The following is a 27,518-nucleotide window of genomic DNA, read 5'->3' on the forward strand; positions in this document are numbered from 1 at the left end:
GCAAAGAATAGACGATTGGATGGCTGCGCTGATGTGCAGTCACCAAGCCCACCGCCGGTGCCAGCGGCGGATGCGGTTTTATATGTTGCGAAGCTGTTGATGTCCATGATGATGCGGCCGTCCATGATTCCATCAGTGCTGGCAGCCACTGTTCCTCTGTTGGCGCAGCAGAAATCCGGGGCGGGCTGGTGTCGAGCGGCAAGTGGTCGCGTCCTGGCTCGTTCCTAGAGAATGTTGGTGGGCAGTCAAACGACGCACCCGGTAGAATGCTGGCCAAGGTCGGCGACAGTAGGTTGACGAACCGCTGGTTGATCGCTTACATCGCAAAGATTCTCGGATATAGATCGCTGCGCTGAGGTGCTGTCACCGAGTCAGAGCGGCGGGGGAGGCTTTATGTGCTGCGAAGCGGTTGATGTCCACGATGATGCGGCCGTCCATGATTCCGTCGGTGCTGGCAGGCACTGTTCCTCTGTTGGTGCAGCAGAAATCCGGGGCGGGCAGGTGACGAGCGGCAAGTGGTCGCGTCCTGGCTCTACCTTGGAGCATGGTCGTGCGCAGTCAAACGACGCACACGAAAGGATGCTTGGCAAGGTCGGCAACTGTAGGCTGACGAACAGCAGGTTGATCGTCTGCATCGCAAAGAATAGCGGACTAGATGACTGCACTGAGGTGGAGTCACCAAGCCCACAGAACGGTGCCAGCGGCGGAGGCGGTTTTATATGTTGCGAAGCTGTTGATGTCCATAATGATGCGGCCGTCGATGATTCCTTCGTTGCTGGCAGCCACTGTTCATCTGTTGGTGCAGCAGTCATCCGGGGCGGGCCGCTGACCAGCGGCAAGTGGTCGCGTCCTGGCTCGTCCCTGGAGCATGGTGGTGCGCTGTCAAACGACGCACCCGGAAGAATGCTGGCCAAGGTCGGCAACGGTAGGCTGACGAACAGCTGGTTTATCGTCTGCATCGCAAAGATTAGCGGACTAGATGACTGCACTGAGGTGCGGTCACCGAGACCACAGAACGGTGCCAGCGGCGGGAGCGGTTTTATATGTTGCGAAGCTGTTGATGTCCATGATGATGCGGCCGTCCATGATTCCTTATGTTGCGGCAGCCACTGATCCTCTGTTGGTGCAGCAGTCATTCGGGGCGGGCAGCTGACGAGCGGCAAGTGGTCGCGTCCTGGCTCGTCCGTGGACCATGGTGGTGCGCAGTCAAACGACGCACCAGAAAGAATGCTTGCCAAGATCGGACACTGTAGGCTGACGAACAGCTAGTTGATTGTCTGCATCGCGAAGATTAGCGGTCTAGAAAGCCCCATCGTCAGCGACGTTCAACGGACAGTCTATAAAAGAGCAGGAACCGAAGCCAGCACTCTGTGGGCTCGGTGGCTGAGCCACAACACGGTCTAAACCACCCGTCTTCGCCATGCAGGCTTTCTCGCCGATGATGATCTGCGTCATGCTCCCTGCAGTATTTTGCGGTTCCTGGATGAAAGCAAACGAAAGAGCACCCATGCGCAGTGCAAATGGAGGGACATTCTGCGCTGCACCTACTGACGCCCCCGCACCTGTGCTACTGACTCAAGCAAACTGGACCCTCGAACTCGACTGGAGAGCCCCATCTTCAGCGACAATCCACGGACAGTCTATAAAAGAGCAGCAACCGACGCCAGCACTCTGTGGGCTCGGTGGCTGTGCCACAACACGGTCTAAACCACCCGTCTTCGCTATGCCGGTTGGTAACCATCTGAGTTTATTCTCGAAGAAAACTAGCAATTACTTTTTGGTACAGCTCCCGAGCCCCGAGTGTTTCCTTGTTATCAGTGTCGAGTGCTTTAATGTTCTTCGGTCTCTTCTACTGCTGTGCGGTGACATTGAGGGCAACCCTGGCCCCGATAAGCTCCGCGCTATCCTTAGCGAACTAATGAAGATGTCGTCTAGCCAGGCAGAGTTAGTGAATGAAGTGCAGGGGCTTAAGGGTCAATTGCTCTCAGTGGACCAGAAAATGTCTAATTTGATCGTACGCCTCAGTGCTGTAGAAATCCACTGTGAAAATTTACCCACACTTCATTCAGATCTAGAGGCAATGCAGACCACAGCAACCGAGACTTCTCGCCTAGTTGGTGTACTAGAGGAACGCCTTGACGACGCGGAAAATCGCTCCTGACGCAACAACCTAATCTTCTATGGTTTGCCTGACACTAACCCTTCTGAAACATACTCGCAGTCCGAGGACCTAATAATTCGTCACTGCTCCGAACACCTCGACACCCAGCTAAGTGCACTTGATATAGAACGTGCAGGCCGCCGCGGTGGCTCAGTGGCTATGGTGCTCGGCTGCTGGCCCGAAAGACGTGGGTTCGATCCTGGCCGCGGCGGTTGAATTTCTTTGGACGAGAAATTCGAGGCCCGTGTACTGTGCGATGTCAGTGCACGTTAAAGAACCCCAGGTGGTCGAAATTTCCGGAGCCCTCCACTACGGCGTCTCTCATAGCCTTAGTCGCTTTGGGACGTTAAACCCCATAAACCAACCAACCAACCATATAGAACGTGCCCATCGCCTCGGACACCACTCTGAAGACGGGCAACGCCTGGTCATCGTTAAATTTATATCCTTCAAAACGAAGGAATCGGTTCTTTCTAAAGGTCCGAAATTCAAGGACACCGGTTATAGCGTCGGTGAGGACTTTTCACGTCGTGTCCAAAATTGCCGAAAACACCTTGTGGCTTTTGCCAAGGCAAAGTCTGCGTCTTTATCCCTGAGGTTCAAAACGATGCATATTGGCCCAAAACGCTATATTTTTGATGAATAATCTGAGTCCGTACAAGAGATATCGTAAAAATCAATTAATCCTTCCCGGTCATCACGATCTTCCTGGCCTACTCCTTGTGCCAACTTTCCATTATCGGTAATCTGTACTAACATTCGCAACTTCCTGCGGAAACGTGATGTGTCAAATCTTGTAATATCATCAGGCAGCAATCGTCTCGTTCTAACTGAAACATGGTTGAATAACGACATCACAGATTCCGAGATATTGTTCGACCTGCCTCATTTTCGTCTTTTTCGCGCTGATCGCAAAGATGCTCGGGGGGGGGGGGGTGGAGTTCTGATCGCAGTCCATGAGCAGTTATCTTGTTCTACCATTGAAGTCACTTCAGACTTAGAAATTCTCTATGGATCATGTGCCGGGCATCCCCATTGACAACATTAATTGGTGTGTGTTATAGACCACCTCGCAGCAGTCCTGACTTTCCTCGCAAACTTCACAATATTTTAAATAACATGGTTTCCAAGCACCCTAAGGCACACATCCTCCTGTTTGGGGATTTCAACTACCCCAATATCGACTGGCAGAACCAGTCTCAGCCTATAGCCACTCATGAAGAGTCAAAAGAAGTTATAGACGTTTGCCTTAATTTTAATTTAACCCAACTAATCTCCGAACCAATACGTGTCGCAGGGGAAACGGCTAACACACTCGACCTTATACTGACCACCAATCCAGACAGCCTAGAATTCATTACGTGTCTCAGGGAAATCAGCGATCATAAAGTAATCCATGCCAGTTTTAACTTCTCACCTGTAATAAGACAGACTATTCAGAAAACTATTAGCCTCTACAATAAAGGAAACTATGACGCAGTTAACACCGAACTAACTAACTTTCTATCGACGTTTCAAACGGATCTTCATAGTAGAAGTGTAAACGACAACTGGGTGCGATTGAAACATAAGTTTTCTGAATTGATCAATAAAAATATTCCGACACGAAGTTTTCGAAAAAATAATCAAAAACCCCGGTTTACAAAAGCTCTCAAAAAGCTTGAAAATAAGAAAAAACACGCAGTTAGTACAGCTAAGCGTCAAGCAAGCCAGCAGGCTTGGAATAAATACTATGAAACCGAACACACGTACTTGGCGGCGATTAGAAGTGCGAAGCGTTCATTTTACGAAGTTGATCTGCCAAAAATGATAACCGATAACCCGAAGAAGTTCTGGAAATTGATAAACCCGAAGGAAGCACGTCTTCCAACCCTCACTAACAATTCTGGTGAAAGGATGACTGATATCGAATATGCAAACGCGTCTAACACTGCGTTTTCTTCCGTTTTTACTAACGAATCCGAAGCACCGTGTTTTAGATTGCCTCTTATAATCACCACAGGCATGGACGCGATAACCTTCAACAGTAATGAAATTTCGTGTATAATCGACAAAATTAACAATTCCTCGGCCTCCGGCATAGATGAAATCAATTCAAAGGTCCTGAAAAACACTAAATCAGTCTATTGCAGCATTTTTTGTTCATTGTTCTCGCAATCACTCTCCGAAGGTACCATTCCAGACGACTGGGAAGTGGGGAGCGTCGTTCCCGTCCACAAATCAGGTAGTACTGATTCACCTCTTAATTATCGCCCCATTTCATTAACAAGTGTACCGTACAAAATCATGGAACATGTCATTTACTCTCAATTCATGCAATTTTTCGATTCAAATAATTTCTTCCATTCATCACCGCATGGATTTCGCAAGGGGTTCTCATTGCCAAGCCCAGCTAGCCATTTTTCTACATGATATTCACGCCAACCTTGATACTAACCTACAAAGTGACTCCATTTTTCTAGATTTCGCTAAGGCATTCGACAAAGTACCTCATCAACGCTTGCTTCTTAAACTCTCGCAGTTGAACTTACATCCGAATATAAATGCATGGATTAAAGCTTTCCTCACGCATCGCTCTCAGTCCGTCGTCATTAATAACCAACTTTCCAACCCGCTTCCAGTAACCTCTGGCGTCCCACACGGTTCTGTTCTCGGTCCTTTGTTATTCCTCATATACATTAATGATTTACCCCAGCATGTCTCTTGTCACATCCGCTCGTTCGCCGATGATTGCGTCATTTATCGCTCAGTGACTAACCATTCTGACCAAGAATCCCTTCAGGCAGACCTGCGCCATGTGCAAGACTGGTGCTCCCAGTGGATGATGATGCTCAACTCTAACAAATGCAAGTGTATGTCCTTTCACCACCGTCAAAATCATCTTGTTTTCAAATACACAGTCTGCAATTCGCCAGTTGACCTCGTCCAGTCATATAAATACTTAGGAGTCACCATTTCTAATGACTTGGCGTTTGCACGTGACTAACCTGATATCATCTGCTAATAAAACACTAGGTTTCTTAAAATGTCACCTACGGGAAGCCCCACAACGCTTAAGACTACAAGCGTACATCTCATTCGTTAGAACTAAACTTGAATACCCGTCACCCATCTGGAGCCCTCATCAAGAATATTTAACACACGCTATCGAAGCTGTTGAAAACAGGGCTATCAGATTCATTCACTCCTCATATTCGTGCGACGTGAGCATATCGCCACCCTTATACACAGGAGTTACTTTAGCAATTTTTAGTTCCTCGGGAAGTTCTCCATACTGAAGCATTTATTTATAATATCACTCAATATCAGGCTAAGTGTATTTGCAACATATTTTATGGGTGGGCCCTTTATGCCATCTACTCCAGCAGCGACACTATTCGACAGACTTTGAATTATGTTATATATTTCAGTAGGTGTCGTTGGTACAAGCAAAATAGATTCGAATTGCTGCTCTGATACTAGACTGCATATTTCATCACGAGCCTCTTCACACGAGCCTATGGTAATGAAATGTGTGTTCATTTCTTCAGCAACTTCCGTTACGAGAACTCGAACGCGTCTTTGTAAACGTCTATTATGTCTTGTTGGTGGCGCTTTCTACTCATTACTTCGTTGACGATGTCCCATACTTTCCTAGAATCATTTTGTACATTCATGAACCTATTTTCAAAATATGTGTCCTTGGCCTTTCTTAAATCGGAATTTAATTGATTTCTAAGCTTTTTGAACTCCACAAGTACGCTTGTATCTTTGCATCTTATGAATTCGGGGTACTTTTTGTTCTTTTGCGGCATCCTCTTATATAATTCACGAGTGATCCATGGCCTCTTTATTTTCTTGCTCCTTGCTTCATACTCCTGCAATGAGAAGGCCGCGTTGTAACATCTAGAAAACTTCTTCACGAAGGCGTTATAGGCCAGATTGGCGGTGGTTTCTTCATATACATCTTCCCACGATTCTAGGTAGATAAGTGCTCTAAATCTCTGAAGGCCCTCCTGGTTGATTACACGGGACATAAACTTTCTAGGACGTAAGTCGCTTTCTGTTGGTGAAGAAGTGAGGCAAAAAATTGGCATGTGATCACTAATATCATTGATTATAACTCCAGAAGTGACATGGATGCAATACGTGTTCATGATGCAAACATCTATCGAGGTAGCTTGTTTTACAAATTGCGGCGGTGGAAGCTGTCGCAACGCACCATCAAGGGAATTCCACATCTAAACTGTGTGCGGGAAAAAAGAAAATTTGTGGCAATCAAGGAAAGATCTGAATGGTGTGATGTTCATAGGATCTGTGCGGTGGGTCACACGTGCGGTACAACCAGGAAATGAAATGGGGGCAGCTAAATGGGGGCAGGGAATGAAATGGGGGGACAGGGATTCCGTCATTGTGGGCAGAACGGGCAGCTTCGTCGGCCTGGTGGTTGCCATGAATACCGCAGTGGCCCGGCAGCCACAGGAAAATTATGTCATATCCTTTCAATGTGGCGTCGTGGTACAGCTTGCGGATTTCTGCAAAGAGTTGTTCGCGTGACACGCGGCGTAGTGCTGCTTGCAGGCCTAGAAGGGCTGCTTTAGAGTCGGTGAAAACTGCCCAGTCATGTGCAGATTCCTGACTAATGAATTTATTTATTTATTTATTTAGAACATACTGCAGGCCCAGTGAAGGGCCCTGGCAGGAGGGGCACAATAAACACAATACAAAAAAGCACAAAACAAAAAGTACAAGGCAAGTAAAAAAAATCAATGAACGGCCTGTTCAATGGCAACAATGTCAACTGTTGATGATGGTGGCAACTGATTCCACTCGTTAATGGTGCGGGGAAAAAAAGAGAATTTGAATATGTTAGTTCTGGCAAAGTAAGGTTTTAACGATTCAGTGTGCCTTTTTCTGGTTGACCTGGACGTTATCGGTTGGAGATACAAATCGGGGGCCATTGACAGTTTGTTAGTTTTCAATAGAAAGAGAAATCTTAACCTTAGTATTCTACGCCGAGTTTCAAGGGACTGTATATTATGTTGAAGCAACAGAGCAGATGGTGAGTCAGTGGTGCGATATTTAGAAAATATAAACCGAACTGCTTTGCGCTGAACTCTTTCAAGGGCATTAATGTTAGTCTTTGTGTGAGGATCCCAAACAGTGCATGCATACTCAAGTTTTGGTCTAATCATGGTGTAATATGCCAATTGCTTAACGTTAGGGGGAGCTTGTTTTAACTTGTGCCTAAGAAAACAGAGATTGCGAAACGAAGAAGAGCATACGGTTTCAATATGTTTATTCCAACTAAGATTATTCGTTAGTGTTACTCCTAGGTACTTGTATTCTTTGACTTCTGAAAGGTGCCGAGTGGGAAGATTATATGAAAAGGAATGACTGTTTCTTTTATTAGTGATCCGCATAAATACTGTCTTGTCAGCGTTTAGTTCCATCCCCCATTTAACGCACCATTCACTAACATTCTGTAGGTTATGATTAAGTAAAATTTGGTCGCCTGGAACTTTAACTTCATTAAACAAAACACAATCGTCGACAAACAACCTAATTTGAACAGGATGAGAGATGATGTCTGTAATGTCATTAATATAGATTAGAAACAGTAATGGCCCAAGGACACTGCCCTGCGGGACACCAGAAGTGACTGGAAGTTTGTTAGAACAATGACCTTCGATACTAACATATTGAAATCGGTTAGATAAATAAGCCGCAACCCAATTAACAATAAAAGAAGGAAGGCCTACAGTTTCAAGTTTATGGATAAGTTTATTGTGCGGAACTAAATCAAAAGCTTTCTTAAAATCTAGAAAAATGACATCTATTTGGCCGGAATTGTCGAGAACTTGAGCGAAATTGTGAATTACGGATGTAAGTTGGGTGACCGTAGAAAAGCCTTTGCGAAAACCATGTTGGAAAGCCGATAATTTGTTGTTGTCATCGAGAAATGTTTTAATGTAATTGGCTACGATATGTTCAAGAAGTTTGCAGCATGAAGAGGTCAACGATATGGGACGATATGGATATGGATAATTGGATATGGATAATTGAACTGCAGCCCGTAGAGCAGCTAGTTCTGCACCAGCTGAAGAGGTGAGGAGGTAGTCCTCACCTTCATTAAAATAGACCTGACCGGTACCACCACAGACCCAGCACAGCTTGTTGAATTCACTGAGCCATCTGTGTAAACATGATAAATTGAATTCAGCGCAAAAAAAACAGACAAGGGACAAAGAGAGACACACTGAGACGTTCACGAGCGCTAACTACCAACTGTTTATTCATGCTGAAGTACAGGGGATATATATTAAGGGAATGAAGAGCATGCGCGTAGCGAGGTACAGATAATGCACATCCGTCAAGCAAACGAGTTAATCAAAAAACGAATCTAAAAAAGCACATTCAGATGAGTATATGTGTACCGACGTGTCATTGACACAACGTTCGGACAGCTTTCTGATATAATAAGCTTCTAAAACGAGCCTTGCCTTATCATTACCGCTCTTGCCAAGAATCGTGGTCTTCTCTAATCCCGCCCTACATTTACACGATGCAAGGTGCCGCACAAGATTCACATTCGTGTCGTTATTTTCTATGTTTTTGGCATGCTCCCGTAGCCGGTCATTAATACAGCGGCCAGTTTGGCCAACGTATGAAGCCCCACATGAGAGGGGAATGCAGTACACCACACCTATTGCACATTTGGCGTAGGCGATCCCATGTTTTTTGTTGCAGCCCCTGCCGGCACAACCAGTAATGCGAGGGCATAGCTTGGAGAGCTTGTTTGGAGCTGAGAATACCAAGGGCACGTGGTGCCTGCCAGCCACTTTTTTGAGGTTGTGAGAGAGTTGGTGTACATAAGGGACCACCACCGGCTTAGAAGAAGGGGTTTCATGTCTTTTCTGGGCGCCTTTATGCTTCTGCAGGAGGGTTTCGGCAACAGCTGAAATGGCCGGGCCAGGGAAGCCTGCTACTGAAAGTCGCGAAACCTGATCGTTCAAACTCTGTAGCATTCTATGTGGGCAGGATTTTCGAAGCGCAGATTCCAGGCAAAGCGACGCAATAGCTCGCTTTACCACCTTGGAATGAGCGGAATCAAAGCTGAGCAACTCTTTGTTGGCTCGAGGGGAGTACATCCCGCAGGTATGGTCTCGGCAGAAATGTAGGGCAAGATTAGAGAAGACCACGATTATTGGCAAGAGCGGTAATGATAAGGCAAGGCTTGTTTTATAAGCTTATTATATCAGAAAGCTGTCCGAACGTTGTGTCAGTGACACGTCGGTACACATATACTCATCTGAATGTGCTTTTTTAGATTCGTTTTTTGATTAACTCGTTTGCTTGACGGATGTGTATTATCTGTACCTCGCTACGCGCATGCTCTTCATTCCCTTCCTATATATCCCATGTACTGCAGCATGAATAAACAGTTGGTAGTTAGCGCTCGTGAACGTCTCAGTGTGTCTCTTTTGTCTCTTGTCTGTTTTTTTGCGCTGAATTCAATTTAACGTGCTTCACCAAATAGCCCGGCAGCTTGCTCTCCTGAACTGCATTTCTAGTAGAGCGGGCCCATCTTTCTGTGTGTCACCTGCTTCCCCTTCACGCATCGATCTTCTTGTTGAGCACATCGTCAGCACAACATGTCAAGCACGTCAGTTAGCCTTCTGCCTCCGGAAAGGGGTCACGCCAGACATTGTGAGTGCTCTTTTTGGTCCCGTGAAGCCGTCGTGGGGCCACGTGAAGGGTCTTGTTAAGATTATGCGGTGAGAATTGTGGCGACAGATCCGGCTTTACCAAGACTGGCTGAGGGTTTTGTGCCAAAGCTTGTTCCCTGTGGGTGTGGCAGATAAGAAGCTAATGGACTCGAAGCTTCAAGCAACGAACCTTAGTGAACAGCGATGGAGAGCTGTCCTAGGCCATCTTCTAACCACCCACTGCAAGAAAAGGCCGAACCACGAGAAGGAGCGTGTGGTCTTCACCGGTGGGGCAAGCCTCCCTGAAAGTATTTCACGCGTCCAGGAAAAAGGCCCCAAATTCGGCATTCAACCTGAGGTGCCCGCCCATGAACTCCTCGCCATCAACAGGACTATAGCCTCAAAGGCGATAAACGAAGACCAGGAACGTTGCTTACTGGATGGCGTGGACTGCTTAAAAAGGTGTGCTAAACATCCCATGTACTGTAAGACTGGTTCCATTGATGTCTTTTCCGTTGTTAAATATATTAAGGACCATGGTTTAAGCTTATTGCAATCTGACAAAGAAGGCATGTTTGTTGTCATGCCGAACGGCCTTTTTAAAGAAAAAGCGCTCCAAGCGGCTCACAAAAATTTTATGCCTGTCAAACGAAGCCAAACCAGGGTAAAAACTAAATTCATTGCTTTTTGTAGCAGCCTACAGTCGTCTTCTCTGGCAACTGCCATCAATGCCAGCTCAAAGAATTCCTTGGATGTTTTTTTTCGCGGCAAAAACGCACAAACCGGATATGCCATTCAGGGCCATTGTTAGCGAGAAGGGTTCATGGCAACACAACGTCAGTCGTTTTTTGCTCAGCAAGCTTAAGCACATTCCTGTTGATGACCCCTTTCTGATAAAGAAGTCACAAGAAGTTGCCGATTTTGTGCAGAATAACGATCGGATGGATTTAGCCTTTTCCATTGACATCCAAGACTTGTTCTATTCTGTTCCACATGCTGAGCTGTTAGCTTCGGTCAGAGAAAGCATTGAAGGCTCGGGGGCTGTGGCTTTTCAGAACTCAGCTGGTATCTTGGTAGACAATTTTTTAAAATTACTAGAATACTACCTGCAGGTAATCTCTCATGACAACGAGTTTTTTCTGCAGCGTAAGAGCATTTTTATCGGCTCATGTGTAGCTCCCATTTTATGTGACATATTTTTATCTTCAATTGACCGCCTTCTTGCACGGACTTTTCAAGGGGGGCCAGTTTTTAAAGATTTTAGATATGTTGATGACTTTTTAATTACTTTAAGGTCAGGGAACCTTACATCCCCTGACCATATTGTTTCACTGGTTTTATCTACTTTTAATCAACTGGGGAAAGGTTTAGTGTTTACCCATGAACTACCTGAAAGTCAGACTGCGTTTTTTAGACCTTAAGCTCACGTTCTGCCGAGACTATACCTGCTGGATGTATTCCCCCCGAGCCAACAAAGAGTTGCTCAGCTTTGATTCCGCTCATTCCAAGGTGGTAAAGCGAGCTATTGCGTCGCTTTGCCTGGAATCTGCGCTTCGAAAATCCTGCCCACATAAAATGCTACGGAGTTTGAACGATCAGTTTTCGCGACTTTCAGTAGCAGGCTTCCCTGGCCCGGACATTTCAGCTGTTGCCGAAACCCTCCTGCAGAAGCATAAAGGCGCCCAGAAAAGACATGAAACCCCTTCTTCTAAGCCGGTGGTGGTCCCTTATGTACACCAACTCTCTCACAACCTCAAAAAAGTGGCTGGCAGGCACCACGTGCCCTTGGTATTCTCAGCTCCAAACAAGCTCTCCAAGCTATGCCCTCGCATTACTGGTTGTGCCGGCAGGGGCTGCAACAAAAAACATGGGATCGCCTACGCCAAATATGCAATAGCTGTGGTGTACTGCATTCCCCTCTCATGTGGGGCTTCATACGTTGGCCAAACTGGCCGCTGTATTAATGACCGGCTACGGAAGCATGCCAAAAGCATAGAAAATAACGACACGAATGTGAATCTTGTGCGGCACCTTGCTTCGTGTAAATGTATACGGCGGGATTAGAGAAGACCACGATTCTTGGCAAGAGCGGTAATGATAAGGCAAGGCTCGTTTTAGAAACTTATTATATCAGAAAGCTGTCCGAACGTTGTGTCAGTGACACGTCGGTACACATATACTCATCTGAATGTGCTTTTTTAGATTCGTTTTTTGATTAACTCGTTTGCTTGACGGATGTGCATTATCTGTACCTCGCTACGCGCATGCTCTTCATTCCCTTCCTATATATCCCCTGTACTTCAGCATGAATAAACAGTTGGTAGTTAGCGCTCGTGAACGTCTCAGTGTGTCTCTCTTTGCCCCTTGTCTGTTTTTTTTTGCGCTGAATTCAATTTAACATGCTTCACCAACTAGCCCGGCAGCTTGCTCTCCTGTGTAAACTTGTATGCGGTGTTTATGGCTAAAATGCAGATGATGCAGTGTCAGTTGTTTGAGAGCAGGCAATGATAAATCAGAGTTCTTAGTAATTCCCGGAATAAGAGGTGTACGAGAGGTTCATGGAGACTCCATATGGGTGAGCATGGTCTTGAAGAATGGGTGAACTGCGAAGGAAGATAGGCACGATGAGCTTGAATGACTTTTGCAAATGCAGTATGTGGTCAGAGTACAGGAAGAGCTGCAAGATGATGACTCGGAACTGGCGTGAGGTGCCGAATCTGTGTTCTCATGGTTTGAACAGCAATTTATGAATTAACAGGATGCTCCCCAGCGGCAAGAATAGTGACTGCCGTTGAGGCACATTTAAGTAGTCCAAGGCAGATTCGTAAAGCTTCCGCTTGAACACTTTGAAGTGTCTGGAGGTTTGTCTTTCTAATATTGTTTAAAATGGGAAAGCTATGCCGCATGTATCCCAGGAACAGCGAACGGTACAGCTTAAGCTTCGAGCGCACATATGCGCCCCAGGACTTTCCCCCGAGGATGGAGAGAATATGACAATTGCTGTCAGTTTCTTTCGCATGTCGTAGAGGTGGGGACTCCACGAGAGGTTCCTATCAGTAATAACGGCAAGGAAGCGGTGCCTTCTCTCATAGGGAATGGCGTTGCCATTAATATATACGGGGTAACTCGTCATTCATACTTAGCAGCGCAAAAAAACGAGGACCAAAGCGAACGAGGAGACACAACACAAGCGCAGACTATCAACTGAATTTTTATTCACGAAAGGGAAGCTTTTTAAAGGCGTTAGAAAAAACAAAATTGAAACACAACAACTACTACTGCGCGCGCAAGGAAAGCATGACAATCATTCCTGCGTGAAAACAAACATAATAACAGGATAACAAGTGTAATCATATCAAGCCAACCCCCCGTACGGTCTGTTCATACTCAAGAACCTGCGCAGAAAAGGAACCTCCTGTTCCTGCAGGCTGACCGACGGTGATGTGGCACATGCGTCTCCTTCTTTTTTAATCAAGTAAGCTTCCATCAGTTCCCGGCAAAGCTTATCTCTGTGCCTGAACAAGATGTTTGTCCTATCAAGGTGGGGAAAGCAGTTTTTGCAACCCCTGCAATGCAAGGAGAGGTTGGAAGACACAGCACCTTTCAATGATCTCCGGTGTTCCGCTAAACGCTCATTGATACACCGACCGGTTGGCCGATGTAATTCCTACCACAGGAAAGCGGAATGCGATATACAACACCTGTGTCACAATCTGTGATCCTTTTTCTGTGGGCTATCGTACAACTGTCCCTCCGCCGGACACCGCCATGCTCAAGCTTTTTTCGCACAGCACTGCACACACCAGCAAGCTTATTCCTCGCGGTGTAAACAACGTTTACCCCATACCTCGCCCCCACTTTTTTTAGGCGATGTGAAATACCGTGGACATAGGGAATTCCTACCGATCGTTTTTTCCTCGCATCCTCTGTCACGATGACCTCTGGCCTACCGGTCCTGGCCAAGAACGTTTCCGTGACTCTAGCCAGAGTGTGATCAGGAAAACCTGCTTCCTTAAGCCGGCGTATTTGTGCCAGGAAGCTTGATTCAACCTTGTGGCGGCAAGATTTTGAGAAGGAGGCTTTTAGGCAAGAACTAACAATGCCGGCCTTTACCAACTTCGAATGACCCGACCTGTGATTGAGGAGGGGCTTTTCCGTCCTTGGGCGATACTCCCAGCACACCCCACTCGCATGGCAACCAATCCTCAGGTCTAGGAACTGGATGGAGCCTGTCTGCGGTAATTCAAAGGTGAACTTCAGACCATCGCCCCTTTCTTTGAATACCTTGACGACGTCCGGGATAACCCTGGGGGAACTATCTTTGAGGAGGATCAAAAAGTCATCAACATACCGGAAGACCTTTTCAGCAAGATCAGCAAGGTCTTCAGCTAATTTAACATCCATTCTGCTTAGGAATATGTCGCTCAAAACAGGTGCGACACGGGATCCGATGCAGACGCCAGACCTCTGGACGTACACTTTCCCTCCCCACCCGACGAAGGTCGAGTTGAGGTAAAACGATAGGAGCTGTAGAAAACTTTCTACCGAAATACCACATTCCGCCATGAACACAACCTCGTCATTGTCCTCGATGATGCAATCCTTCACATACTTCATAAGCTGAGCATGAGGTAAAGAGTAAAATAAATCTTCAACGTCTATGCTGAAGGCAAAATGCCTCTTTTCCTCCACCTGTGACAAGAACTTCACAACATCCGTAGAATTACTCACCAAAAATGGGTCGGACAACCTGAGAGAACCCAAATGACGCCCTCGTTCACTTCGGTCCTCGTTTTTTTTGCGCTGCTAAGTATGAATCCACACCAACTAGCCCAACTTTCTGTACTTATTGGTTTGGTTTGGTTTATGGGGTTTAACGTCCCAAAGCGACTGAGGCTATGAGAGACGCCGTAGTGAAGGGCTCCGGAAATTTCGACCACCTGGGGTTCTTTAACGTGCACTGACATCGCACAGTACACGGGCCTCTAGAATTTCTCCTCCAAAGAAATTCCAGCCGCCGCGGCCGGAATCGAACCCGCGTCTTTTGGGACAGCAGCCGAGCACCATAGCCACTGAGCCACCGCGGCGGCTTTCTGTACTTATTAAATCGTCATTTTTGTTCGCGTGAACGCCACGAGGGAACATTTCTCGGTCTAAATATTTAGGCCCTGCTCACGAAGGTATAACGTCAGTACCGTTGTCGCCTTTTGTTGTCTCGCACGAACTTGGGGACGGGTCACGTTTGATGCAGAAATGCAGATATCATCGGCGTTAATTGAGATCTGAACGGATTGTGACAATGAGTCCACCAGGCCGATGAGAGCGATGTTGAAAAGAGTTGGGCTCAGCACTCCACCCTGGGGGACTCCGCGCGAATTTAGCTGCAAAGAAGTTAGTCCGTAATTAGTCTGGAGAAAACACGAGCTCTCTGTCAAATAACTGCGTATCCAGTTGAACATGCGGCCTCCAATCTCAGCAGTTTCTAATGCCTCCAAAATGGCCTGATGTGTTACGTTGTCGTAGGCACCCTTGACGTTCAAGAATAGTGCCACGGTCAATCTTTTCAATTTTTTTTTGGTGCTGGACGGATGTTACAAGGCCAACCACATTGTCGATGGCAGAGCGGCCCCGTCGAAACCCCGACATAAATCGAGGGTAGATCTGGTATCGCTCCAGGTACCATTCCACGCGTGTTAACAACAATCTTTCCATGACTTTCCTGACACAGATGGAGAGTGCAATTGGGCGGTATGCTGAAATGTCTAGCGGCTATTTTCCCGGTTTAAGGAGTGGAAGAAGTCGACTGGTTTTCCATGCATTAGGAACTATGCCGTCACACCATGACTTGTATATATCCAGAAGACTCCGTCGAGCCTTATGGCCAAGGTTGGCTGAGTGCGGAGTATGTCACACCTTCGGGCCCCGGCGATGATGACCTTCCGCAACAAGCCAGCGCAGCATCAAGTTCCTCCATGGAGAACAGGTTATCCATTCGTGAATCCCGCGAGGGTAGAACATCACTGCAGTGCAGCGTTGGGGGTGGGTTCGGTTGTCCTGTTATTCTTGCGGAAAATTCTTCGGTTACCGCGGCCTCGCTGCGTTTTTGATGGAGCGCGAGGGATTTAAACGGCTGGCATTGTTGAGGGGATTGCGAAGGCCACGGATTACATTCGAAACGCGTGACAAAGGCTTCCGTGGGTCAAGTGCATCGCAAAATGTCCTCGAATGTTGTGTCTGCAGGGCTTGAATTCTTCGCAGGGTCTCTAAACCCTAGGGCCTCAGGAAGAGTGACTGTGCCTGCATCAACATCCGGATGGATACCATCATATTTGAGCATGAAGTGTTCAATTGTTTCTACAGATCTCCCACAAACAGCACATATGTTATCTTCGTTAAATTTTTTTTGTAGCTGCGCGTTCTAATACTCCCCGACCTACCTACAAAAAGTAGGGTACTGCCTCTTGAGTTAACGTAGGTCAATTCCTTCCTGATCTTCGTTTTGCAGCATTAATATAGTTCTACCTTGTGCTTCTTTTCCACTGAATTATTGCAATTTTTAACTTCTTGAGTTTTTAACCTGTCGTTTATAGCTCTTTCTGCGTTCTCGTGCCCTGCATACTTGCTGGTTAGTGTCCTTTTCCGCCACGGTGAGTCTTTCTGTATAAGTTTTGAAGCGAAAAGCTTCACTAGGCTCGTCAACACTGCGCTTCGCGTGAGCCACACTTTGCCACAGCTGCGCATGCGCGATACCGAGCGACATCACGCGGAGCGCAGGTGGCCGCTGCTGCCGCAGCCGGCGCCGCCGTCGCGCGCTGACTCCGTCGTCTGAGCGTCGCCGCTTCTCCTCCTCGCCACCGGTTTACCCTTAGCCGCTGCCGCGCGGTCGCCGCCGCCGTCCCAAGAGGAGAAGGTTTTTGCACAAGGCCTTGCGAGAACGCGTGAGCGGCGGCGGCGGCCACAGAAGAGGCGGCCATCCTTGCCACCGTTTGAACTTTCGCAGCAGCCGTGCGCAGTGCACATTTGAAAGGCGGGGTATAAGGGCGCGCTTGCCCATAGAACAGGCGCAGACACTCGCCATGGAAGCAGAAGAAGAAGTAACAGTCGGACGGCGCAGAAACGCTGATGCAGAAGTGGTAGCTTGGGAGTTGGCTGAAAAGCGGCGAGAGCTTTTCGCTTCGAGATATCCAGGCTTAACCTTAGCTAAGCCTTACCCAATTTTTAAAATACCTTAGCTGCCCACCTGCTATCGCCAAATTTCGTCAGGCGTTCTTCATACAGTATTTTACTCGGAGCTTCCCGTGCTTCGAACGATCTCCAGCCCATATCACCCTGTACTGCCTCGTTTGTGGTTTTGCCGTGGCACCTAGCGCTAATCTTCAAGCAGCTCTCTGATTTACTTCTAATATAGACTGACCCTCTGCCGTTATTAAGTTCAAGATTACATTCCCGAATGTAAGCCCCGGCATCAATTTTACTTTGCAAATACTTATCCCGACATCTCTTCGCCCTTCCGCATTGAGAGACTGTTCGTGCTTTGCTGTGTATCGTTTAACTATATCTCGAGATATTTTTATTCGGTCATTCTGCGTATTTCATGGCTTTCTATAGTAAGCATCTGATCAATGGCATCGTTGAAAATGATCACAACTTACTTAGTTGCGCTATAACGAAAACCCAGAGTGTCCCCTTCGTCTCCGCAACACATAAGTTTGGGAATCTTCCTGGCTATCTGCTTACAGTAAAATACCGTCCGCCTAAGTTAAACCCGGGAGCCGTTGCTCAACGACCTTTCCGCCTAATCTGTGCTACAGATTATAGCCAAGATTCCTTCCTTGTAGCCATCTTGCCATATTTATCATATGGCAAGAATCGGCAACCACCAATCATTTCAAGACCAGCTGCACAAACATTTTCTTTAACGACATTGTGTCTTGTTTCAGGTTGTTCTGTGTCCTTGGTTCCGTTTTCTTCTCGTTGGTATTTTACTAAGCTTTGGTTTCTTGTGCAATTTCAACCATTTGTATGTTTTTTTATGGCTACTGCTTTTTCTTTTGACGTGTATTGGGCACATGCGATGCATTCTTGCTACTATTTTAATTTTTGTTGCTCGCGGTGATGTATGTCTTGTAGTTACGTTTTGCCCTGTATATTTATAATTGTGTTTAATTTTTGCCTTGTATCACGCGTTGTTTTTAATTTATTCTTCCTATTTGCTTAATATATTGTTTTTGCCCCCCTTACTCAATGCCCTTCTGGGTCCTGTAAGGTATTTTGAATAAATAAATTGAATAAATAAAGCATGAACAGCAGTGGTGATAGAGGACAACCTTGCCTTAATCCTTTGTGTACTTCCACAGCTGTACTTCTGTAGCGAGAGCTACGCTACGCCAGCCGCTTCGCGAGGTCAGTGTGGCACCACCGCTCCGTCAGCTGCACGCATGCGCGGAGTGGTGTCGCAGCTGGTGTGCGCGCCTCACCGCTGCGCCGACGGCGCATCTGACGCCGTCCACCTCATCAGTTGTGCGCATGCGCGGAGTGACGTCTGGACCCGCAGCTTGTGCGAGCGCCACGCGCCTACATTACGCGAGCATTCCGAGATTTCAGCGTGGCGGCGCCGTAGCTGGTCCCGTGATTGGTCACGTGGTGTGCAGAACAGCTGCCGGCGGGGCGGTGCGCCCGCGAAACCGAGTAGGGAAGGAGTGGAGAAGGGGAGAGTGTGATTCCACATCCAGGGACCAAGCTGAAGAAGGAACGCCGAGCGAAACAGAGCGGCTAAACACTGACTGAAAGTCGACTGATCGAGTTCCACTCGGCCAGCTGCAGCTATCGCGGCACTCCAGGTTTAACCAGAGCAAAACCACAGGTAATTTTTTGTTGCGAAGACTACATTGGCCACGAACTTGTGACTTCGCCGTGGAGGTGCGCCGAGGAGGCACAGAGACCGACCTTGAACTGTTGCTTAGCAACCACCGCTGCTGGCGGACGCCACGCGCTCGCAGCACCATCTGGCATGACGTCACACCACGCACCTCGCCGCGGCACCGCCGCCGCCGTTGGTATGGCGTCACACCGCTTACCCCCTCGTTGAGCTCGCCTCCGCTCGCTTCGCCACCTCGTCGCATGCCTGATGACATGTGGGAGGATTGAAACAACCACATAGCTAGAGAACCAGACTATCCAGGACTTGCAATCGAGATTAACCAAGGTTAACCAAAATATGCCTTATCTTTCGCTCCGTATTCCTGGCTAGCCGAGCTGAGCCACTACCAATTTTTTTATCCCTTCCCAAGTAATATTAAATTTATTATCTAGGTACATTTTCTGCTGAAAATCCGTCCTCTCATGACCGATACTTTCATTTTTAATGTGTTCCAAACGAGTTCCCTGTTCACGTTGTCGTATGCACCGGTTATGTCCAAGAAGGCTAAATACAGAGTTCTGTTTTTCACCTTAGCTATTCCTATGCGTTGGGTAAGCATGAACAGGCTATCATCAGAGTGCCTACCGATTCTGAAGTTCTCCGAGTATCCAATTACCTTCTAACCCACGACTGCATTTTTAATTTCACCGCCTGCATTGTCAGCGTATATAAGAGGTGTTATCCTAATCGGCCGGAAGGATTTTATGTTCATCTTATCCCCTTTATCTTTATAAATCAAATTCATTTTACTCTGTCTCCAGTTTTGCGCAACTTGCTTAGTTGTTATGACTGTCTCCAATGCTTTTATCGCGTTTCCTTGCATCTTGGGCCACGTTCATTAATCAACTTGATTGCAGTTTCCTCTATCAATGAGGGTGTGTATTTAGAAACATTAGCTTTCGTCTTTTTACAGCGAACACTAGTCAGTTGTCAGCTGTTCTCTATTGTGATGTCCAGTGTTGTTCTCTCATTTGGGAAGATTACCCTATCGCCGTTTCTAAATGAGTCAGCTATAACTGATGCAATGTAGTTCATCGTGTCGTCTCCCTGTAAACATTTCCCCTAAGCGTCTTGAATCTGCTCCTGCGTTCCTTAAATCGTTTTACCCAGCCAGCTTATATGGTTCCAGAATTTTCTTGGCCCCCCTTTAGTAGCATCACGAACTTCAGCCAGCCAGCGATCGGAGGACTTCTTTATTTTAGCCTGGACAAGGACCTCCACTTTCTGTTTCTTTTGACGATAAGATTCCCATCTTTGGACTATTTCCTCTTCCGAAGACCGGGCCCTCTTTGCTTCTCTGTGTTTCCTTGAAGCTGCCCGTCGTTGTTCGATGGCCTCCTTTATTTCCATATTCCACCAGATTTGCGGCTTCCTCTTTCCTCTCTAGCAGTTTACTCCTTTTACTTGTTCCATTTTTGTACTGAGCGGTTCTAACTGATTATAATGCCACTTTTCCGGGGGGAATTTGTCTACTGCTTCCTCAATGTCGGCCAATATTGACACTATTGGTTCGTCCTTAATTTTGCGTTCTCTTTTTGACTTCTTGGCATTTTTCTTTTGATTAGGGCTCCCAACTGTAAACTAATACGTTTATGATAACTTCCCAGGCTGTACTTCCGCTCTTCGTCTATTTCCATTTTTTCCGAGTTTGCTATAGATGCCCTGCGACATTAGGCAGCAGTCAATGAGCTTTAGCTTGTTACGGAATTCCAACGTGACTTGTCCCTCACATTTAGTTTCTCTATTCAAAATAACTAAGTCGTGCCACTCACAGACGTCTAGCGTTACCTTCCATTTACAGTCTGTGTATCCATCCAGATCATCGACGTGCCCATTAATGTCACACAACACAATAATATCGGCACCGTCTCCAAACTGCTTTATATCGTCATTGAGACGTCTAACTAGATCCTTGTTTTCTTGACTGCATTTGTCCCCTGTCCCTAAATAAACTACCCCTAGTTATGTCCTTTTTACCGGCCTTTCTACCTTATACCCAGACATGTTATTTGCAAGTTTATTTTATTCTTTGCTAATTTATTATATGATGTTTCAGCATACCTACCCATCCTCCCTTCTTCTCCGTTTTTGATCTGTAGTTTCCTTCCCAGACGTAGCCATCGATTAACGGCGGATCTTCTAGATCCCTGAGATGTGTCTCGCACAGAGCGTACACACCTACTGCTTCGTCCTTTAACTGCTGTTCTATTGCTAACTATTTCGCTCTCTTTTTACCCCCTTGAATGCTTATGTAGTTGATCCTGGTGTTAAATTTCTTTCAATTAGTTTTCTTCCTGAACGTCCTAGTGTCCATTTCTTAGGGCTCAGCCGCCATTGTTGCACTTTCTACTTTGCTTCTACCTACCCCTGCGCTCTGAGCCACCGTGGACCCCTTAAAAAAGCTACCGCTCGGCCTGCCAGGCGTCAGCCGATCGCTTCTCCTACCCTTCCACTGAAATGGATGCCATATCGTCTGAAGCTTCTTCCAAAACCTGCTCTGTGCACTTCCCTGTTTACGTCTGCCCCCTCAAAGACTTTCTCGAGGCTTAACTTCCTTGTATGTCGATTAAGATTCACAACGTCGTTGGCAACCTCTCCCTTCCTTCCTTGCATCTCCGGCACTGTGCACACCACGATCTGCACTTGCTGTGCTTTCGCCCTTATGCTGTCAGCTCCCTCAGCTAAGCTTTCCACTACTTGTGCGGCGTGACCATCCAGGACACCATTTAGCCCCGCCGCTACCGCTACCAAGTTACGCCTTGCAACATTCCGAGAAAGTTAACTTTTTGTCTCTCTCAGTACCTCGTCCATTGTCCTTCCTGGGAATACCCCGACTGCTACCCGCCTATCACCATTTACACGCTCCATTATATTTCTTTTGCAGCTCCTCATGTTTGAGTCAAAAAGCATTAGGGTACTCTCCTCCTTTCTCCTAACTTGCGGATTTCGCTGCCTCTTATCAGTGACTGCTATCTCGTTCCTTGCGTTTAGCTTGTGCCCCTTCTCTCTATCGCTTCTAGATTTCCTAGCTGCCGTCTGTGCGTAGTTGTTCCTGTCTGAACCTGTCTGACTTACTTTCTTATCACTTTCCATGCCAGTGCAAGCCCCATCCCCGTGGCTGTCACTGGAATGTCCTCCATTGTGGCTGTAGATGACATTGTCAGCCATTTTCGCTTCTAATTGACCAAGCTGTTCTCGACGAACATCCTTACATAACGATAGTTTTGTGTGACTGGAACAGGACGCACATGATGGCGCGTCGTAGCGCTATCGTGCGGCACCCACTGAAAATCCCCCTCGCAGTGTCCGACGCTGGCCCAGCGGATGGCGCCTCAATGCAAACACAAATGCTTTCGCATTACCGCGTGTAAATGCCTCCTTGGATTTTTTATGTTGCATGTAAGCCTCTCCTGCTTGGGCTTCGGCCTGCAGCGTCCCGTAAACAGAAATATTAATGATTAAATAAGAGATACAGGTTTCAAATGGACATCTGGTGGCTTCCTCACTGTGCTGCGATTGAATTCTTCGTTATTCAGTTTGGTTTCATTGACGTTTAGTGCGCTTTGTGGTGGTGGTGTTATGCAGTTACGCATGGAGTTGATTTGAGACCCGAAGCATCCGAAGGCATAACATAAGAGTAGCGCAAAACCAGGACGATGGACAAAAGGGGAGAGAACACAAATCAACAACACAGGCGCTAACTTCCGACTGACGAAGGCTTCGGGAGCACAACAACAACATGAAGACATGTACTGGCAGCAATCTAGCTTTGCAGTGCAAAGATTGCAAGTGCGTGCCTTTTTTGGATAAATGCTCAGTCGTTGCTAAGAGTAGAATAAGCTAACTCGCGAAAATGTGGAAGCTGCACAGATTGCTGCCTTACAAGATAACTGCGTTAGTACTCCGTCCATTTCCTTGTCTAAACGAGAGCTGGCCTTCTTGGGTTCGAAACATCCGTAATCTCTCATTTTTATCACAGCCTTTTTTTCGATTTTTTTTCTTAGGTCAGCGCATGCGCTACTTTTGCTCAGGTTCCGTTCGCTTGGTTGGTTTTGGCTTTCTTCGTCAGTCGGAAGTTAGCGCCTGTGTTGTTGGTGCGTGTTCTCTCCCCTTTTGTCCGTCGTCCTGATCAGTACCGACTTGCCCAAATTTCCACCCTGGTGAATCATCCGAAGGCGATTGACTCCAAGCGAGTTGAGCAAAGCCTCTGGTGCTTGCTAAACCTCCAGTGCGTTTCCCCATCGCGTGGAGTCATTTACGCAGCAAGCTGAGCTTGCTCAGCGCCAACCTTAGCTACCTGTCCAGTGAGAGGTGAGACTAAGCTAAAAGAGTGCAAGTTGCTAAAAGTTGCTACAAGAGTTGCTAAAAGAGTGCAAGCTGGACAGGCTGGGGAAGGAGGTGAGCAACTGCAAAGGAGATGCACTGAAAGTTTTCTTCAACGCAAAAACTCACAAGCCCGAACTTCCCTTCAGAGCCATCATCACAGAGCGACACAGCTGGCAGGCACGTCTGGGCAGGTTCCTACAACGTCACCTGAACAGTCTTTGTACTGTGGACTCTTTTAAAGTCGCCTCCTCAGCCGTCTTAGTTGACATTCTGAGGAGTGACTTCTGCGGTGCAAACTCTGCATTTCAGTGTATATGATATAGAGGAACTTTTTTACTCGGTGCCTCACGATGAACTGCTCATTACTGTGAGAGAGTGTATTGAAGAGGCGGATCCGGTGTCTTTTCAGAATTCATGTGGTGTTATTATTGAATAATTTCTGGAACTCTTAGCCCTGTACGTGAATTCTGCAATCATTAGCTACAAAGAACATTTCTATGTCCAGAAACGCGGAATTCGCATTGGCTCAAGTGTCGCCCCTGTGCTATGTGAAATTTTTCTTGCCAAGTTTGGACGTTTGCTCCCGTCTCAGTTGAACGATGAGCGCGTTGTACGTGTCTTTAGATATGTAGATGATTTCCTTGTTCTTCTCAACCTTTCGTCTAGAGATGACTTGAGTGTAGTTGCAGACTCGATTTTAACCCGATTCAAAGGTATCATGAAGTCATTGAATTTTTCCATAGAACTTCCGGCTCACGATTCCATTCAGTTTTTAGATATTCATCTGTATTTTAATTCTGTTGGTCATTTTTGCTGGGCTTACGAGCCACGGTCCAAGAAAGCGCTACTACCTTACGACTCTTCTCATTCGAAGCTCATTAAGCGAGGCATAGCAGGCACATGTCTCAGGTCGGCGCACCTCAAGTCATGTCCGCACAAAGTTGGTAGTAGCTTCGACAACCAGGTTCAAAGACTTAAAGAAGCAGGCTTTCCTGGCGATGTTCTTGTAGCTGTCGCAGAAACTCTAAAGAAAAAGTTACACAAAGAAAGAGAACACATCCAGTTACCTAAGATAAATTTACCGGGACAACAGAAAAGGAATTTTGAAGTTACGCTCTATGTACACAGGCTCTCGCACAACTTGAAGAGAGTGGCAGCAAAATTTGGTATTGATGCGGTATTTTCAGCTCCCCTCAAGCTTGCAAAGCTTTGCGCTCTGGCAGATCATGAGTGCGTCAAGAATTCAGGGTGTAGCACAAAACACAAGAAGGTGCACGTCTCATGCGCCACAGATATTGTTTATCAGATCCCTGTCCGCTGCAGAAGTGTGTACATTCGGCACACGGGCAGATGCCTGAACGTGAGGCGGAGTGAACATGCATCTTCGCTTCGTCAGGAAACTGATGAGCACTTGCCAAAGCATCGCAAGAGCTTACTCGATTAATTTACTCGATTCCTTGTCATCCCGTACAGTGACGTGCTAAGACTACTTAGACTACTTAAAAATATGAATATCTATTCCGCTGTAGACCGGATGGAATTTCATCGTATGCTATTTTTTCTAGAGGTCATGAAATATCTAGCTTTTTGGTCGTTATATCTCAGAAATCAGTAAATGCTCTTTGTTTACGAAATGTTTAGGGGCGGGGGGGGGGGGGGGGGGGGGGGTAATGACCCAGAGCTACTCAGACATTGAGGGACTCCGTACGGAAGGGCTCCAGAAATTTCGACCACCTGGGGTTCTCTAACGTGCACTGACATTGCACAGCCACGAGCTTCTAGAATTTCGCCTCCATCGAATTTCAGGCACAACAGCCGGGATCGAACCCGCGTCTTTCGGGTCAGCAGCCGAGTGCCATAACCACTGCGCCACAGCGGCGGCCTGTTGGCGAAATGTCTGCAAAAAATATGAACGTGGTTCCGGAGCACATGAATAGTCCCAGGAACAGTGCAGCAAATTACTGACCGATTTCACTCACGAGCGTCAACTGCTCGACATGCGTGCACCTCGGTAACAAAGCGCCCGGAACATAACGAATACCGCAACAAATATCAGCAAGACCGTGGGAGCGGATGTTTCCCTGTAACGCAAGTACCACAACTTACTCATGACCTTGTTTTTTCGTTTGGCCCCTGTGAAAAGGTATACCGCATACGTTGATTTTAGAACAGCTTTTTATTCAGTCCAGCCCATGCTTTTTCTCCCCAAGCCATTTCTATAGGATTACGCGAAGATGTATTAAGGCGGAAGCCTTTAATGCCTCATCGTTGTAAGCAGGAGTTGTCGACAGAAAATGTCACGCTTTTCAATTGGTCGAAATGCTCGTGACGTCACAGTGCGCGAATTTCAAATGGGGCCAATAGTACTTTGGCTAGTAACCATGCAACCAATCAAAGGGATCGTATAGTGATGCTCTTACTAAGTGGGACTGAGTTTAGTTAATTGATTAATTAATCAATTAGCCTAATTAAGATCGAGGAGAATGAAGAGGTCAGAAGAAAGAGGAAAAAAGAAGAAAGACGCGCGTCGCAGCGACAACAGCGTCCGCGGAAGGAGACGCTGCTGAAAAAAACAGATAAGTACGAAGCCGCGTTCGCTCCACCACCACGCACTTCCCACTCAGTTCGACTTTGCTCGTTTCATATACGTTGTGTCGAACATCCTAGACAGTTCCAACATTTGACAGGTGAATGACAGAACACGATGGATAGAAATACAATAATATAAATATGAAATAGCCTAATTAACCTTTCTAGTTAGACCGCATAAATCAATAAAACCGAGAACGAAATTGGTCGAGTTGGGGAATCGAACCAGGGTCTCCGGAGTGCGATACGAGCACGCTAGCCACTCCGTAATGCCAGCTGAATGGTTTGGAATGAACAAAGGCGCGTCTAGCTAATGCGGCGTCTTCGTTCACTCCCATCTTCCCCCTTTCCCTTACGGCGAGGTGCAGGTGTCCACCCAGATATGCGAGAGAGATACATTTCCTTTCCTCAAAAAAATAAATTTACCGTCCAGCAAGGCGTACAGCCGAATTGGCGATGGCGTTCTGTGAACTCCCTGGCAGCGTTGCAAGACGCTGTCGCGTTCCACTCTTACAGGCAAAGCTTAACATGTTAACCACACATCAGTAACACACGCAGACAGCCAATGGACGCGTCATTCGCTGGCAGCACTTGAATCATCATTCACAACCACATTCGTGGCATGCTGTACTCAGGCTTTCGCCTTGCACCACTTTAGTCGCCAAAGTGACTCCTAATTTTTCCAGACTGCTTGAAACGGCGCATGCGACAAGTTGTATCATATGGTCATGTATCTGCTTGTGTATCAGAGTCAACACCATTTTTCTTGCTTTTGGAAAAAAAAAAAACTTATGTCCTGATGATGATAGCGACGCGGTTGCGGTTATCTTCCTTTGCCACAACGTTCTGGATGAGGCCATTAAACGAAGTCGGATAAAAAGCCAAAGTCAAAGTCAAATTTATTTTCAACATCAAACGTCCGCTAGACAGGTGTGATGTTTAGGGGGGGGGCAAGCAAAAAGCCTGAAAAAGGCTTGACAGGGCCTGCACCCCGTTGCAGATGGCGGAGCGACGCAGAAACCGACATGATAAGAAAAGAAAGGCAAGTACATTCTTATTTCATGTACAACAAAAACAAGAAACAAAGATACATCAAGGCAGGAATTACAGTGCAAGTAGCAAAGATACAAGAAAGGCGAAAAAGACTAGCTACAAGGCAAGGGATAGCTTGGAAATTTGAAAAACTCGCAAAAAATACATATAGAAATAAAAATCACAGAAGTGTGGTAAGAACCGGAAAAAACCAGTCACACAAGACGACGAACAAGAAGAGTGTACACACCACAACGACTGGACTAACAACTGAAGTTTATTGGAAAATACACAGTCCGAGCAAGGCCAGCAGAGCATGCGCAACAGCATCATCACTAATCACTGAGCATAAGAGAAAGACAAGAAATCTCATCTATCGTGGACGACCTAAAAAAGCAAATCCTTTTTCAAGTAAGCGCACCGAGGTTTTGCTAATACAATCAGAGCCTAACAAACCGATATGATATGCTTCCAAGATTTCCCGCTCCTGTTTCTCCTTGCCTCTACCAAGAATGGTGACATTGCTGAACAAAGGATAAGAGCCACATTCATTGCAATGGCGAGGCAAGTTTGCACCGCCATCGGACCTCAGGGAGGAGTGATGCTCACGAAGCCTGTCATTAATACACCGGCCAGTTGTATGTGTATTTTCCAATAAACTTCAGTTGTTAGTCCAGTCGTTGTTGTGTGTACACTCTTTTTGTCCGTCGTCTTGTGTGACTGTTTTTTTCCCGTTTGCAATGTACCAACTGGCCCGCATTTCAACCCTTCTGTGGTAAGAAGTTTCAGAGCACATTGATTA

The 27,518-nt window shown here is 46.7% G+C and overlaps 1 protein-coding gene and 1 pseudogene across 1 annotated transcript in view; both read left to right on the forward strand.

Annotated features, from left to right (window-relative positions):
- LOC149325696 (uncharacterized) overlaps positions 1-27,518 on the forward strand; it is a 343,155-nt gene that overhangs the window by 245,874 nt on the left and 69,763 nt on the right. The gene's annotated exons all lie outside the window — the stretch shown is intronic.
- LOC149325699 (uncharacterized) lies at positions 1,343-2,834 on the forward strand (annotated as a pseudogene).

Source organism: Amblyomma mixtum, chromosome 10 (genome assembly GCF_055824585.1).
Source record: "Amblyomma mixtum isolate Tamu chromosome 10, ASM5582458v1, whole genome shotgun sequence".
Taxonomy (NCBI): domain Eukaryota; kingdom Metazoa; phylum Arthropoda; class Arachnida; order Ixodida; family Ixodidae; genus Amblyomma; species Amblyomma mixtum.